The 13802-nt window shown below is 45.3% G+C and overlaps 1 protein-coding gene across 2 annotated transcripts in view; it reads right to left on the bottom strand.

The window, feature by feature from the left end:
- The window catches only part of LOC147688502 (coronin-7-like), a 1252182-nt gene that overhangs the window by 285377 nt on the left and 953003 nt on the right, over positions 1-13802 (bottom strand). The gene's annotated exons all lie outside the window — the stretch shown is intronic.

Here is a 13802-nt window from a genome sequence, read left to right on the forward strand (position 1 = left end):
GTTTTTATGTCCGATTTTTTTAAATTATAATATTACAAATAGGATGTAAGCCGCTAAATTGTTGATGGAAATGGAGATCTTAGATATAGCCTGTGCTTTGGGGAAATATATGAAAAAAGTTAAGGTGTTCCTCACCTGCACAGAGTAAGATCTAATAATATAAGTCCTTGACATTAAATAAGTGTGAAACAATTAGTGTTTAAAATAGTGCTGCATGATTAAGGAGGTGTTGTATAGGTATGAATTAAGTGTTTTTATTTAAATTAATTGTCATAATACTCCGCTTTTAAAAATGATAGTTGAAGTATACGTATATCAAGATGTAATATGTTTATCGATACCGCCGTGCTCTGTATTTATTGTTGCTTTTACTTTTTCCTGTTTTAGTAAGATAAGAGGTAAATTGTACTTTAATGGTTGTAACAAACCAAATAAAGTTTGTTTTGACTGACTGACTGACTTCTTGTTATAGGTGTCACTCACAAGAAGGGGCATTGCAAAAGAGACTATCAGTTGAAAGATCCTGTATCAGCAGCATACATTATAACAACTGTCGAGTATGGGTGGGAGGATCCATGAGGGCCCCATAGAACTCAACCCAGCAGCAAAAGACATCTGGGAAAGGGCCCAAGGTGCCCTTGAGAAAATCCATCCAAAAACCCAGGGGAATTGTGTTGGGAACCAGTATCAAAGGGAGGAAGAATACAGTTTTGAGGGATGCGGTTGCTTACAAGACTACAGTTCAGAGGAAGTATCTCAAACCATAAGAGATTCTCCCTGGTGCCAATGGCACAGGTTTGGTAGCCAGTGGAGAAAGAATGGAGTATCCAATTGTCCGGGATTGAGTTGAAATCAATAGCAAGTGGATGTAGAGTGAGAGGGAAACAAGGTGATTGATGTCTTTTTGGCAATATGTTGACGCTCCCAAAGTTTTTACCAGGACCAGAATCCTAAATGGCTTGTACCACGTCAGGTGTGTTGACCAGAGCACAGTCTGCACATCAATCTCAGGAAGAGACTGGGGCCATCCCCAATTTACAAGAACCATAGAAATATAGTGACTGGAACAGGGCAGACTCTGAGAAAGCATAAGTCGATGCATCCATTGACCCTTCGACAGAGGAAGAGAAGAAACCTGAAGCAGATCAGGTGTTGGAGGCTAGGTCACTGCCAGAGCTGCAGGGTTTGTTAGCTGCTGAAGGATCTACCTGGGAGGAATTACACAATACACTTGTGGAACTTTGAAAGGAAGCCAAGGTGCAGGTACAGGTCAGCATGGGAGTGGCTGAAAGGAATGATATTATTATTATTATTAATAATTGATTCTTGTTAAGCGCATGGCTACCCTTAGGCATCCCAGCGCTGAGCAACAACGGACAGTATAGGGTCTTCACTGAAAGTTCTGGAATAGCCACGTTTTTAGATGTTTCCTGAATGTAAGGTGATGTGGTGTAGATCTGAGCTGGGGAGGGAGAGAATTCCATAAAATGGAGGCATTGTAGGAAAACATGCGTCCACCTGATCGTACCCTCCTCGTTTTTGGTACCCTGCCTTGAAAGAGATTGGCAGATCTTAGATTACGCATAGGTCGGTGAAACGTTAGAAGAAAGTGATTGATTTTTGGGCCTGTCCCCCAAAGCTTCTTGTGCGCAATACAGAGGGATTTAAACCTTATGGGTTCTGCTATGGGCAACCAGGGCTGTGCTTTTTTAAAAAAAATATCATTTTATTGAAATAAACATAAAAACATTGGTATCAGGTGAACAATAATTGACATCATAATAAGGTTTGGGTTGTCAGTCGTACAATAACGATAATCACAATATACCTATCTCTTGGGATCACGGGGATTCCGGCGATTCTAATTCCCCTTGTCGCATCGGGGGTGTACATAGATCACCACGATAGCTATTCCATGTCCCCCAGATCTTCCCCCACTTCTCCGGACAACCCCTGGCCACATACATCGCCCTCTCTCTGAACATGCACCAATCTAGATACTCGGCCCATTTATGATCCCAGGTGGTCTGCTGGCACCCCACAACTGAGCAATATTTCGCTTGGCCACCATGCATGCCAGCGTTACCCACTGTTTCAAATATCCGTTCAAATCCGTAGGCTCCCACACATTCAAGACACACCTTCGGGCCTCCGGTCGTATCTCAACTCCCAGTACTCCTTTGATCTCATTGTGCACCGCTGCCCAGAAGGTTTGTATCTCTTCACAGTGCCATAGTATGTGCATGAAAGTGCCGAGTTCCCCACAACCACTCCTACATTCTCTACTCATCAGCTGCCCCATACGCACCAACCTAGGCCCCGTAATATATGATCTATGCAAGATCTTAAGCTGCGCCAGCCGGAGCCTCATCTGAATTGCAACCACTTAAGGGTAGGAGACCGCCTCTACCCTGTCTTCATCATCTAACTCTAGGCTATCCGCTCCCCACACTTCTCGGATATTCCCCATCGGGTCCTTCATATGATTGACAAGCTTCCTATATATTAAGGAGATAGTCTAAACTGGGATGTGGCCATCCAACACCCGGTCCTCAAGCGGAGAAGCCTCCAGAAGATCCGCATCTCCGGGTATGTGGGTAAGAAGAGCGTGTCTAATCTGTTGGTACCGAAAGTGTTCATTATTGTGCAACTTATACTGTTCTTTCAGAGATTCAAATGTCTGCACACTGCCCTTCCCCCACACATCCTTAATCTGACTAATCCCAATGAGGTCCCATTTATCGAACCCCTTAGATCTCCACAAGCTCCCTAGCTTTTCGGAACAGAACAGCAGGGTGGCCAACGTCAATCTTCCCTCCCACCCCAAACTTCTATTCGCAGCGTGCCAGACGTGTACCACGTGTGCGGTCGGGCCCTACAGCTTGAACCTCCCAGGTTTGGCGTACAGGGCCTTGGTAATGTCTCCGCTCGCGCCTGTCCACGATCCATAGCATAACCCGGGTCCCCAGGGGGCCCGAATATCATATGATTCACCACCGCCAGGTGTGAGGGCCAATAATATTTCCTCAAGTCCGGGAGCCCGATGCCTCCATCGTACCACGGGAGAGTTAACTTGGCGAACGCTATTTGGGGCATGCCTTCCCAGAGAAGCTGCCGCTGCAGCATCTCAATTTCCTTAAAATATGAGGGCGGCACAGGATCTATAGTTTTTCGGAGCATATATAAAAACTGAGGTAAGACATCATTTTGAATAGCGCCGCCCTCCCTAATAACGAGTGGGGGAGAGCCCTCCAGCGCTCCATATCCTTTGCGAACCGATCCAAAGGGGGCTTCAGATTATTAACATGTCTCATCCTCGGGTCTAGGGAAACATAGATACCAAGATATTTAAATCCAACCGACTCAATCTTAATCTGGCATGACTGTGGGATCACTGGCGGCACTCTCGACAAAACAAACAATACAGACTTCGACCAATTAGTCCTAAAAGGACTCAAAGTACTGATAGATTGTTAGTAGTAAACAGGCAGGACTACTAGTTCAACGTGTGAATGAATATGGACCCAGGGAGCATGGTAAAATTAAGCTAGTGGTCCCGCGCGCTCTATCAGTATACTTTTCTGGTAGCAGTTTGATGGTTAGGGATTAGTCAAGAATAGGTAGTTAGTTGCGTATTGATTATTGATTGCTTATTGAATTTTTACTGATTTATATGTACTAACTAAAGTCCGCTTGTTGTGTTCAATGTTGTTTGGAATATCCCGGGATAAGGAAAGCGGTTGGTAAATAGAAGCCACACTGCTGTGAGGTTACTGGCCTTGATGGAATAGGTGCTGAAAGTTAGGTAAGACTTAAGGCACTAGTTAGGGATTATTTTCTAGTATAAAAGGGAGAGTGATTAGTAGCAAAAGAGTTCGCTGGTGAAAGTTTGGTCTTATATCACCTAGAAAGGGTAATTCTGAAGGAGTAGCAGTTTTTTTTTGCTTAAGTGAAGAGTAAAACGGAGGGTTGTTTTACTCGCAGTGCATGAAGAGTAGACGGAATTAGGTTTACTCGTTGTGAAAGAAATTATCTTTTCTTTTTAGTCAATCAGGCACAGTAGAGATTGTTTTCATGTTGTCAAATAATGAAATGTGTAATTAAAATGTGAAAGAAGTTGAGTTGTCGTATTACCTTGCAGAGGAGGGAGTAAGTCGCGGGTGCAGCAATGACGACATAGAGAGCCGCGCAGGGATTGGTAGAAACAGTGGGTGTGTAACCGTGAGAAAATTGTAAAGGAGGGGTGAGTGCAGAGAGTGAGATTGACGTCACAGAAAAAGCTGCGCAATCATTGGTTAACGCCGGTTGTAAGTCTAAACCTTATTGGTCATTAAAAATAAGAAACGGGCTGGTATTTGAGAAATATTTCTGCGAAATAAACAAACTAAAATAGAAAATTTGGACCTCGTAGTAAATTAAGCAGCGGTATATGTGGCATTTAGATCCAGCAATTTAAGGAAATCGTCCAGATAGAAGACAATTAGGTTTTGCCAGAGAACAGAGTATTAGAGGTAAACCATACAATATGGACGGAGAAAAACGAAAAATGTCTTTCATGCAGAAAATCAAGAATTACTTTAAAAAAGATAAACCAGTGAAAACTAGAGAAGGAATTATTATTCCACCACCAAAAATGCCAGCATCATACATGATGGTAGAAAGGGACTATCACACTTGTGTGTGGTTAAAAAATTGGATAGAATATACCAAAGATGATGGCATATTGGCATTTCCAGAACATGGTACTTTTAATAGTAGAATATTGCACAATTTAAGAACTCGCATGAATGAATTGGATCCAAGACCGAGATTAACCCAATATGAAGCCCTAGAAGAGTGGGAGACAGAGGCTTTTGAGCAAGAAAGATCTTGAGGAGACACATGTTTTAATAGATTTTATCCCAGATTTCCAAAAGATACTCGAGATAAACAAATGTAACAATGGAGACAGTCTATGCTAGTGGAAGGATTATATCCTGTTTTTACCACAGAAGAACCGACTGGAAGTAAAAGTACTGAGAAAAAGAGACATTCAATGACTGGTGGTGGTGATTCGGAAGATGATTATTTAGATGATTTGTTAATGAAAAATCTGCCCCCTTACCAAGAAGAAACTCATAGAGTTACTCCTAGTGCTCCATTTTTACAACCACCTTTAGTTCCGCAGATTATACATGAAACCTCATTAGAAAAGGTACTCCAAGAAAGAGAAAAGGAAGCCTTAAACAAACAGCGTAGTAAACTAATTCAAAAGATTTCCCAATTAAATACAAGTCCTGAAGCCCTGACAATACCAGTAATAATTGGTCCGGTAGTTCCTTTATATGGAGATAAGCCCTAAAGCTTCTGTTCTGACTACACCCATAGTACAGCCTAGAAAAGAAACATTAACAGTTGATGATCAAGCAAGTGACTGCGAATCAGTAATTTCTCTGATGGATTTACCTATACGAGAACCAGTGGGTGACTCGATCAGGAAAATTACTCCCCGATGTTCAAAGGAAGTACAGATTGCGACATCCTCAGGAGTGAGAAGTGCAACTGTAGTAAGCCCTGAAGAATTAGATTGATGGACCCGAGACATAGAGGAGCCAAAATCACAGCCAAAGGTATTGGACATATTCAAATTGAGGGTAGAATTAGAAGAAATAATAGCAGAAAATGTGGGATTGGACAGACTAAATTCATTTAATGAAGATGAATTGTTGTTTATATGCAGGAGTATTACCCGAAATACAAAAATATACCATGAAAAGTTAATGCATTTGTCTTCTGAAATGGGAATTGACATTGGTAAATCAAAGGTATTGCAGAAACCGCATAGAGCTGAATTTTCTGACAATGATTTGGAAAACATGAATGTGTCAGGACGTAATTTGCAGATAAAGGAATTGTTGTCGTTGTTGCAAAAATGGGGAGATTTAGACAAATGGAAAGCTAGATAGACAAAGAAAAAGGAAGAGGCACAGGCAAATAAAACCAATTTTTTTTTATTTTTTTTATTTTTGTAAACCTTTATTGTGCATTAGCAGGAGGACAAATACGGGCCTACAACCATCAGGCCGGCCACAATACTTTTAAGCACAAGTGTGATCAATGCAGGTTCTCGGCGGCACCAGAATAAGCTTAGGCAATCAATTGACGGTACTCGGAGTGGAGACATACCACCGAGAAAAGGATCATTGAAGGTTAATTTTAAAAAGTTTTTTCCAGTCTAAATACAAATAATGAAGAATAGTGTACAAGGAGAACTGAGTCCGTACTATAACTAAGCAACATGAGTAGGTAACAGCAGTACGTAAAGCACCAATGGGAGCGAACACCCTCCAAATCGCATGACGGTTCAGGTAGAAACAACAGGATTGTCTGCAAGCACATACACATTTATTTATTTTGAAAGCATCATGAACATCGCCACCCACTCCCCACTAAATCCTCCCGCGGACCCAGAACTGAAACAGGGTAAGAAGAGCGCAGATAAGAAGAAAAAATTAAGGCCCATAGAAACGAAAGAAATTAAACTAAGTTGCACCCCCCACCCTACACTCATGCAGAGGCTACGGCCTACCCCCCCCCCAGCATTGTGCCTGTCGCCCACTAAAGAACCCGAAGTATAGAAAAAGAAAGGAGGAAAAGAAAAGGAAAACATTTGTTATTATACGAGGAGGGCCAATTCCTAAGTCTCCCGGACTTCCCCGATCATAGCCTTCACTTCCCCCTAATCATCATAAACAAAGCAAGGATTATCAAGCACAAAATGAATAGGGAAGGACATCGTATAGCACAACATTGCGTTGAGGAGGCGTCCCATTCCGAGTCTCAACCGTCCATCAGACACAGTTCGTATGAGTAAGGGCACTTCTAGCCCTGGCCAGACCGCAAACGTAGTCCCAAACATAGCTCCGATGAAAGCCCCGCCTCAGGTGGAACAAAGGGACAAGATGGCCGCACTCGGCAAAGAGATGATCCCCCAGGACAAAATGGCCACTTCCAGGCACACACAGTTTTGGCAGACCAGAAGGGCAACATTCCACAGTCCATCTGGAGTTGTAGTTCACAGGGATATGGAGTAGCATCGTGCAGGGTGTAGATATTCAATAAAGACAGAAGCTGTGCCTGCTGATCCACGTGGAAGGATAGCGATGCCGTAGCCGGAATGGAAATCTTAGGCAGGATAGGAAACATTGTACCAATGCCGGGATCGGCAGACAGCAGCGCATCTGAAGTATCAAAATCAGAAGTGTGTCCCAGTTCACAGGCGCGCTGCAACAATGTAGCCCGCACCTCGCCGTGAGGGGGCCGATCGGCGGGAAGATGAGAGCAGCCAGGCGATACATCCCTAAGCCCAAGCGCGGCTTCGTCTAGTTTCTTTCCCAGCGCTCGGGAGCACTCATACCAATCCACCTTCAATTCAGTGATTGCGCTCATAATAGAGGCGCAGGTATATTCAGGCGGGGAAGTCGCCGTGTCCGCAGTCCGGAGTGTAGCACCGCATCCCCCACACCGCCCAAGTGCATTCAGTGTAACATCTTCAGAAGCCGAGGTAGAGCCCATACCAAACACAAAGGGGACGGCCGCCATGTTTGCACAGCTAGGGGTTTCGCCGATAGCGGAGGCAAAGCTAACAATGGACAGACGGGGTGTAATCACCGGATAGCTGGGTCCGTCTCCAGTGGGCAACAATTAGCAAGAAACCCCCTCGCGTAGTTGCTGGCAGGAACGAGTGAAACGGCAGATCATGGCAGCCGGCCACACACACGGAAGAAAGGAGCAGCGCGGCTCACCTCTGCGTCACACGGGAACTGAGAAGCAGAATGGACCCACAGTCGGTCGACGTGCACTTTCCTGCGAGGGCAGATACAGGCGCCCTCACAGCATACAGTCCGCCTGGGAGCGTCCGGTACTTTACTGCTCCAGCAGCCCTCAGAATCAAAGCCTTCTCCGGCGGTGCGCAGGGACACGGGGTCCCGGTTCCAGGGCGCGATTACGGACAGCAGATCAGCATGCCCTATCGTCGGATTGCAGATGGGTAGAGACACCGGAGGAACACCCCCGGTACCAGCGCGACGTCTGCTTCCTCCCGCGACGACACTGTGCCAGGATAGAGAACAGGATAGTGCCGAAGGTAACAAAGGATCGGGGAGCCGGGCGACTACACGTCCGTCTCCGCCGCCATCTTGGCTCCTCCCCCTAAAACCAATTTTTTTTTCTTTTTTCTTTTTGGTGTAAAACTTTTATTGACAGTCATCATCCAGGTGACAGCAGTACATTTATACAATAAGTATGACGTGAGGGAAAAGAACAGTATGTACGTTTACACAGCTATTCAGCCGACAACCCTCCGGTCCGGCAGCGCATGGTGAGGACAATATGGCAAAACTTTAGGATGCATTTTTCGGAGCCATGAAGTTTTACTTTTTAAGTCCATTTTTTGTTTTGTACTTTTTATAAAAATAGAAACCAAACCAAACGTAGTGGCTCATTTGTAATGAATAGACATAAAGCAATATGGAAAAAGAGTTACTAGTAGAACATGCCGACCCCCACCACCCAGGCCATACCCCTTCACCCCCAAGCACAGTGTGAACTGAATTCCTAACAACAAGGTTACATTTCTAATCCCACCCCATGGTACCCTACAGGTTAATCAATCATTTCCTCTTCATCATCCGAGTCTTCGTCTTCATCCTCCTGCAGCGGGTCGCACAGGTCCCCTCTGTACCTATTCCACGCCTCCCATACCTTATTCCATTTCTTTGGGTTCGCTTTGAGTTTATAGACAGTTCTTTCAGTTAGCATCAATTTGTCCATGTTCTTACACCATAATGCCAAAGTAGGTATCTCCGCCACCCCCCATCTCTGCGCCACATCGCGCTTAGCCACCATTGTACCAATTGTAACCCACTGCTGTTGTCTGAGGTTAAGATCAGTGCCCTCCCATATATTCAAGAGACAGAGGCGTGGCTCTGGTGTGAGGGAGGTATCAAGGGCCTGTGAGATTGTGCGCATGACTTGTTGCCAATACCTGGCGACGAGAGGGCAACCCCACAGCGTATGTAACAATGTGCCGTCCTCCCCAGATCCCCTGAGACAGTGGGGGGAGTCAGCCCTGTGTATTTTATGTAGGGTGGTCCTTGTATAATACACTCTGTGCAGCACTTAACTGTATGAGCCTGAACCTAGCCGACACCCCAGCCTCCCTTGGAGACGCCATAGCAGCATTCCAGTCCGTCTCATCCATAGCTCCCAACTCATCCTCCCACTTTTCTCGCAGTTTCTGTAGGGGGTCTGGAAGATTATTAAGCAATTTGCGGTATGTGAGTGAGGTGGCCCGTGATTGTAAAAAATCAGTGAGAAGCCGGTCTTCCAGGGGTGAGGACTCCGGGACCGTGGTCCCTGGTTCCAGCACCGCCAGGAGAGCGTGCCTGATTTGGCTGTATCTGTATGTTTCAGTGGGGCCTAAGGCATATTGTTGTTGAAGTTGCTCGAAGGGAATCACCCCTGTGGACGACCAGAGATCTCCCACTGTAGAAATGCCTATATTATCCCACTGGGTGAACCCCTTACTGGTCCTGAGGCAGCCCAGTTTCTTGGTATCCCAAAGCGGGGTAAGCTTCGTGATGATCCCCTTCCATTGTAATCTAGTGAGCGCCTTGTACCATAAGGTGTACTGTGTGTTTAGTAGGGCCAATCAGGTCTTTGAGGAGACTTGGGTTGTATAGGGGGCCAACAGACTTTGCGTTCCCAGTTGGGCCCTGTCAGCCAGGTATGCCGGGTCATCGTGCAGTGCATGGAGCCACTGGTTGAGTACCTTGAGTTGAGACGCCCAGTAGTAGAGCTGCATATTAGGTAGTGCTATCCCCCCATCGTACCAACCGCGGTTAAGTTTAAGGTGAGATATTCTCGGAGGACGCTCACCCCATAGCAAGGTGGTGATAACTGCGGTGATCTTATGAAAGTAGGAGGGCGGGATTACATCTGGGGTATTTTCCAAAACGTACAGGAGGCGCGGAAGCGCCATCATTTTAAACAGGGCAGCGCGGCCCAGGAGCGTGAGTGGCAGGGATGACCAATGTCGTACGTCCGCCTTTAGACGAAGGAGGGGGGGTGCCAAGTTCCGGTCGTAGAAGACGGCCGTATCGCTGGTGACATGGATGCCCAAGTACTTGAAGGAGACATCGGTCAACACTAAAGGACAGTGTTCAGGGAGGACTGGCCGAGGGCCCTTCAGAACATAGAGGACCGATTTCGTCCAGTTGATAGTATAGCCGGAGGCCGAGCCATGTTTATCGCAGCGTGCCAGTAGTATCGGAACACTCGATTCGGGGGCAGATAAGTAAACCAACATATCATCGGCATACAATGATATTCTATCTTCCCAGGCCTCCGTCCATCTAATACCCTTCAATAGTGGTGTCTTTCTAATAACAATAGCGAGAGGTTCAAGGACCAGTGCGAATAATAATGGGGATAGGGGGCAGCCCTGGCGAGTCCCACGCGCTAGAGGAATCGCTCGTGAGATGTGGCCATTGGCCGCCACGTGGGCTACTGGGGCCTTGTAGAGCAGTCGGACCCATGATAGAAACTTCGGTCCGAAGCCCATCCGGGTCAGAACTGCGAACAGGTATTGCCACTCTACCATGTCAAAAGCCATTCTGGCGTCCAGTGACAAGATGGCCGCCGGTTCTTCCAGGGAATGTGCTCGTGCCAGTGCGCCGTGCCCTCTACGGAGATTTAGCGCTGTACTCCTGTGTGGCATAAAGCCGGATTGGTCAGGGTGGATCAACTGGGAGAGATATGGAGTCAGCCTATTAGCAATCAATTTCGCTAGGATCTTCGCCTCTGCATTAATGAGCGAGATCGGGCGATAAGACGTACAGTCCTCCGGAGGTCTGCCAGGTTTTGGGATAGCCACTATCGTCGCCAAGCGCTGGTCCAAAGGCAGTGTTCCGGTCTCACGGCAGTTCTCAAACATGGCCAGCAGTGGCGGGCCCAGTGTGTCTGACATTGTTTGGAACCATTCGATTGGTATCCCATTGGGGCCCAATGCTCTGCCTGTATGCAGCGCGCCTGTCGCCATACGGAGCTCATCTACCGTGAGGTCCGCTTCCAGCTCGGTCACCGCCTCCGGTGATAATGTCTCTAATTCTACATCTTGGAGTGCTAATTCTGCCGCCTCTGCCGTGACCACCACCTCTGGAGTGTATACCCCTTGGAAGTGGTCTGCTAAGAGGTCGACAATTTTAGGAGGGTGCGTATGACATGTCCCTTCTCGGTCCCGCAACTGCAGGATGTGCCTGCCTCCGTCCCGTGTCTTGTCCAACCAGGCCAGCAATTTGTTGGCTTTGTCACCCACATCATACACTCTGCATGCAGTCGACTCTATATGTTCTAACACCCGTCGACGGAGAAAGTCGTCGTGTCTTTGCTGACAAAGGGTCAGAGCGTGTCGAGTGTCGTCTGACGGTGCGGTCATATGAGTTACGTTAGCCTGTTCTAACTGCAGTTCCAGATCTACCAGTTCTTGTTTTTGCTTACGTTTGTGATCGGTTATGGTCGCGATTGCCTGGCCCCTCAATACTGTCTTGTACACCTCCCATAGTATCGTCGGTGAGGACACCGAGCCGGAGTTCTCCTGGAAGTAATGCTTGGTGGCGGTTTTGAGAGATTTTCGGATCGGAGGGATTTTAAGATAACCGGAAATAAAACCAATTTTGAGTATTTACTAAAAGAAGCAGAAAAAGTCGAACAGTTGTGTCCGATGAGAGAAGTACCCGGAGGAGGTAATGTACATGTTCCATGGTCCCGACAGGATATTTGATCATTTACTAATGATTTCCCTAAGCTTAGAGAAAAACCTGTAGAATGGTACCGGCAAGTTGAAAGGTTTGTGAAAGTGTTGAAGGTACTGTTAAAAGATTTAGATTGTTTATTCAACTTTGTTGTTCCAGCTGATTAGTGGACTGAATGTAAAATTACAGTAGATTGGCCAAATGATGAATACCCTAGAGACCCAATGACAGGAGACCCGTCAGAAGATGTAATGAAAAAAATATAATCAGGTGATAACTTACTTAAAGGGAAAGATTCCTCAAAAAGAAACAGATTGGACTAAAATAGACAGAACCACCCAAAATAAAGATTCATCTGTACATGCATATTATGAAAGCCTCTTGCAGGTATTTAAACAGTACAGTGGTTTAGAAAACATTGATAATAAGGACATGACATCTTTTATCTATCGTTTTGTGTCCGGATTAAAACCTGAAATCTCTCAAACAATAAAGAACATAAATTATTTTGGCAAGCGAAGCCTGTCGACGAGATTTCAAGTATGCAAAATACTGTGAGGATGAAACTGATAATAAACTAATGAAATTAGAAGTAAAGATAATGTCGGCTCGAGTAAAAAAGGCAGAATAACAGGAACTTCAGTTAAGTCAGTAAGCAAATAATCAGAAAAGAGGGGAAGGCCAAGGTGAAGGAAATGGTGGTAAACCAAGGGGAAAGATGAGTAAAGAAGAGACAAAGAAAAAGTTTCCTTGTCATGGGTGCGGAAAATTGACGCATTGGAGAAACAAGTGTAAATTAATACAGAATAATAATGTCCAAAATCAAAATTTGAATCCACAGATGCAGAATGAGGTGTCAATGAGACAACCGCAACAGGTGATACAAAATCAGTTACCTCAAGCCCCTATGCCAGATTTTGTGAGTCAACCCAAATACAGTGTGGACACCGGATTTCGGGAGGGAAGTTGTAAGAAAAATACAGTAACACCACAGTTTCTTTTACAGGACACATTTTTTGAGGACGAGTCCTACTGACGGTGCCCGAGAGGGGGGGAATAGGAATGCGTACTTGGCACATCCTTACCAGTATATCAGTACATTGAAGGGAAAGTGGAGGGAAATGATGTTACATTTTTGTTGGACACTGGTGCTACCCGTTCTACTGTAAGAACAACAGACATCTCAAACCTACCCCTCTCGGGAGAAGCGATCCAAGTAGTGGGAGTTTCTAATAAACAAATTAGGACACCTGTCACAGAACCAATGGAAGTCTGTATTGGCAATTTTAAAGAAATGCACAAATTTGTAGTGTGCGATTCTAGCCCTGTAAACCTGTTACGGAGAGATCTATTGTGTAAAATGAATTGCACAATCTTTTGCACACCAATTGGTGTCGAAATTCAGCCTCCAAATGAAGACGGAGTGTACAAAATTATGCTAGCCAGACAAGAAACAGAAGTTAAAAAGTTGTGCCTAAAAGATTTACCAGGAGAACTAAAAAAACTGTTAACCCTAATGTGTGGGATTTTTCTGGGAAAGAAGTAGGTCTAATGGCAGATGTCTATCCCATAAAAGTGACAGTGAAAGAAGGTGCAGTTTACCCAAATATTTGACAGTACAAAATGAGTCTGGAAATAAAGGCAGGAGTGGCAAAAGAAATAGAGCGTTTAGTTGAACAAGGCATTCTAGAAGAAATAATGAGCAGTCCTTGCACTTCACCTATAATTGGCATAAAGAAACCAAACGGAAAGTACAGGGTGGTCCAAGACCTCCGAAAGATTAATAAAATTGTCGTCCCATGTTGCCCAGTAGTATCGAATCCAGCAGTAATTCTATATCAGATACCATGGGGAGCAGGATGGTTCACTGTAATTGATTTATGCCATGCCTTCTTTTCCATCCCCTTGCATCCAGATAGCAAGTTTTTATTTTTGTTCAAATTTGACGAGCATGCTTACGTTTGGAATCGTGTTCCACAAGGGTACACGGAAAGTCCATCCATTTTTAAT

The sequence above is a fragment of the Lissotriton vulgaris genome, chromosome 10 (genome assembly GCF_964263255.1).
Source record: "Lissotriton vulgaris chromosome 10, aLisVul1.2, whole genome shotgun sequence".
Lineage (NCBI taxonomy): Eukaryota > Metazoa > Chordata > Amphibia > Caudata > Salamandridae > Lissotriton > Lissotriton vulgaris.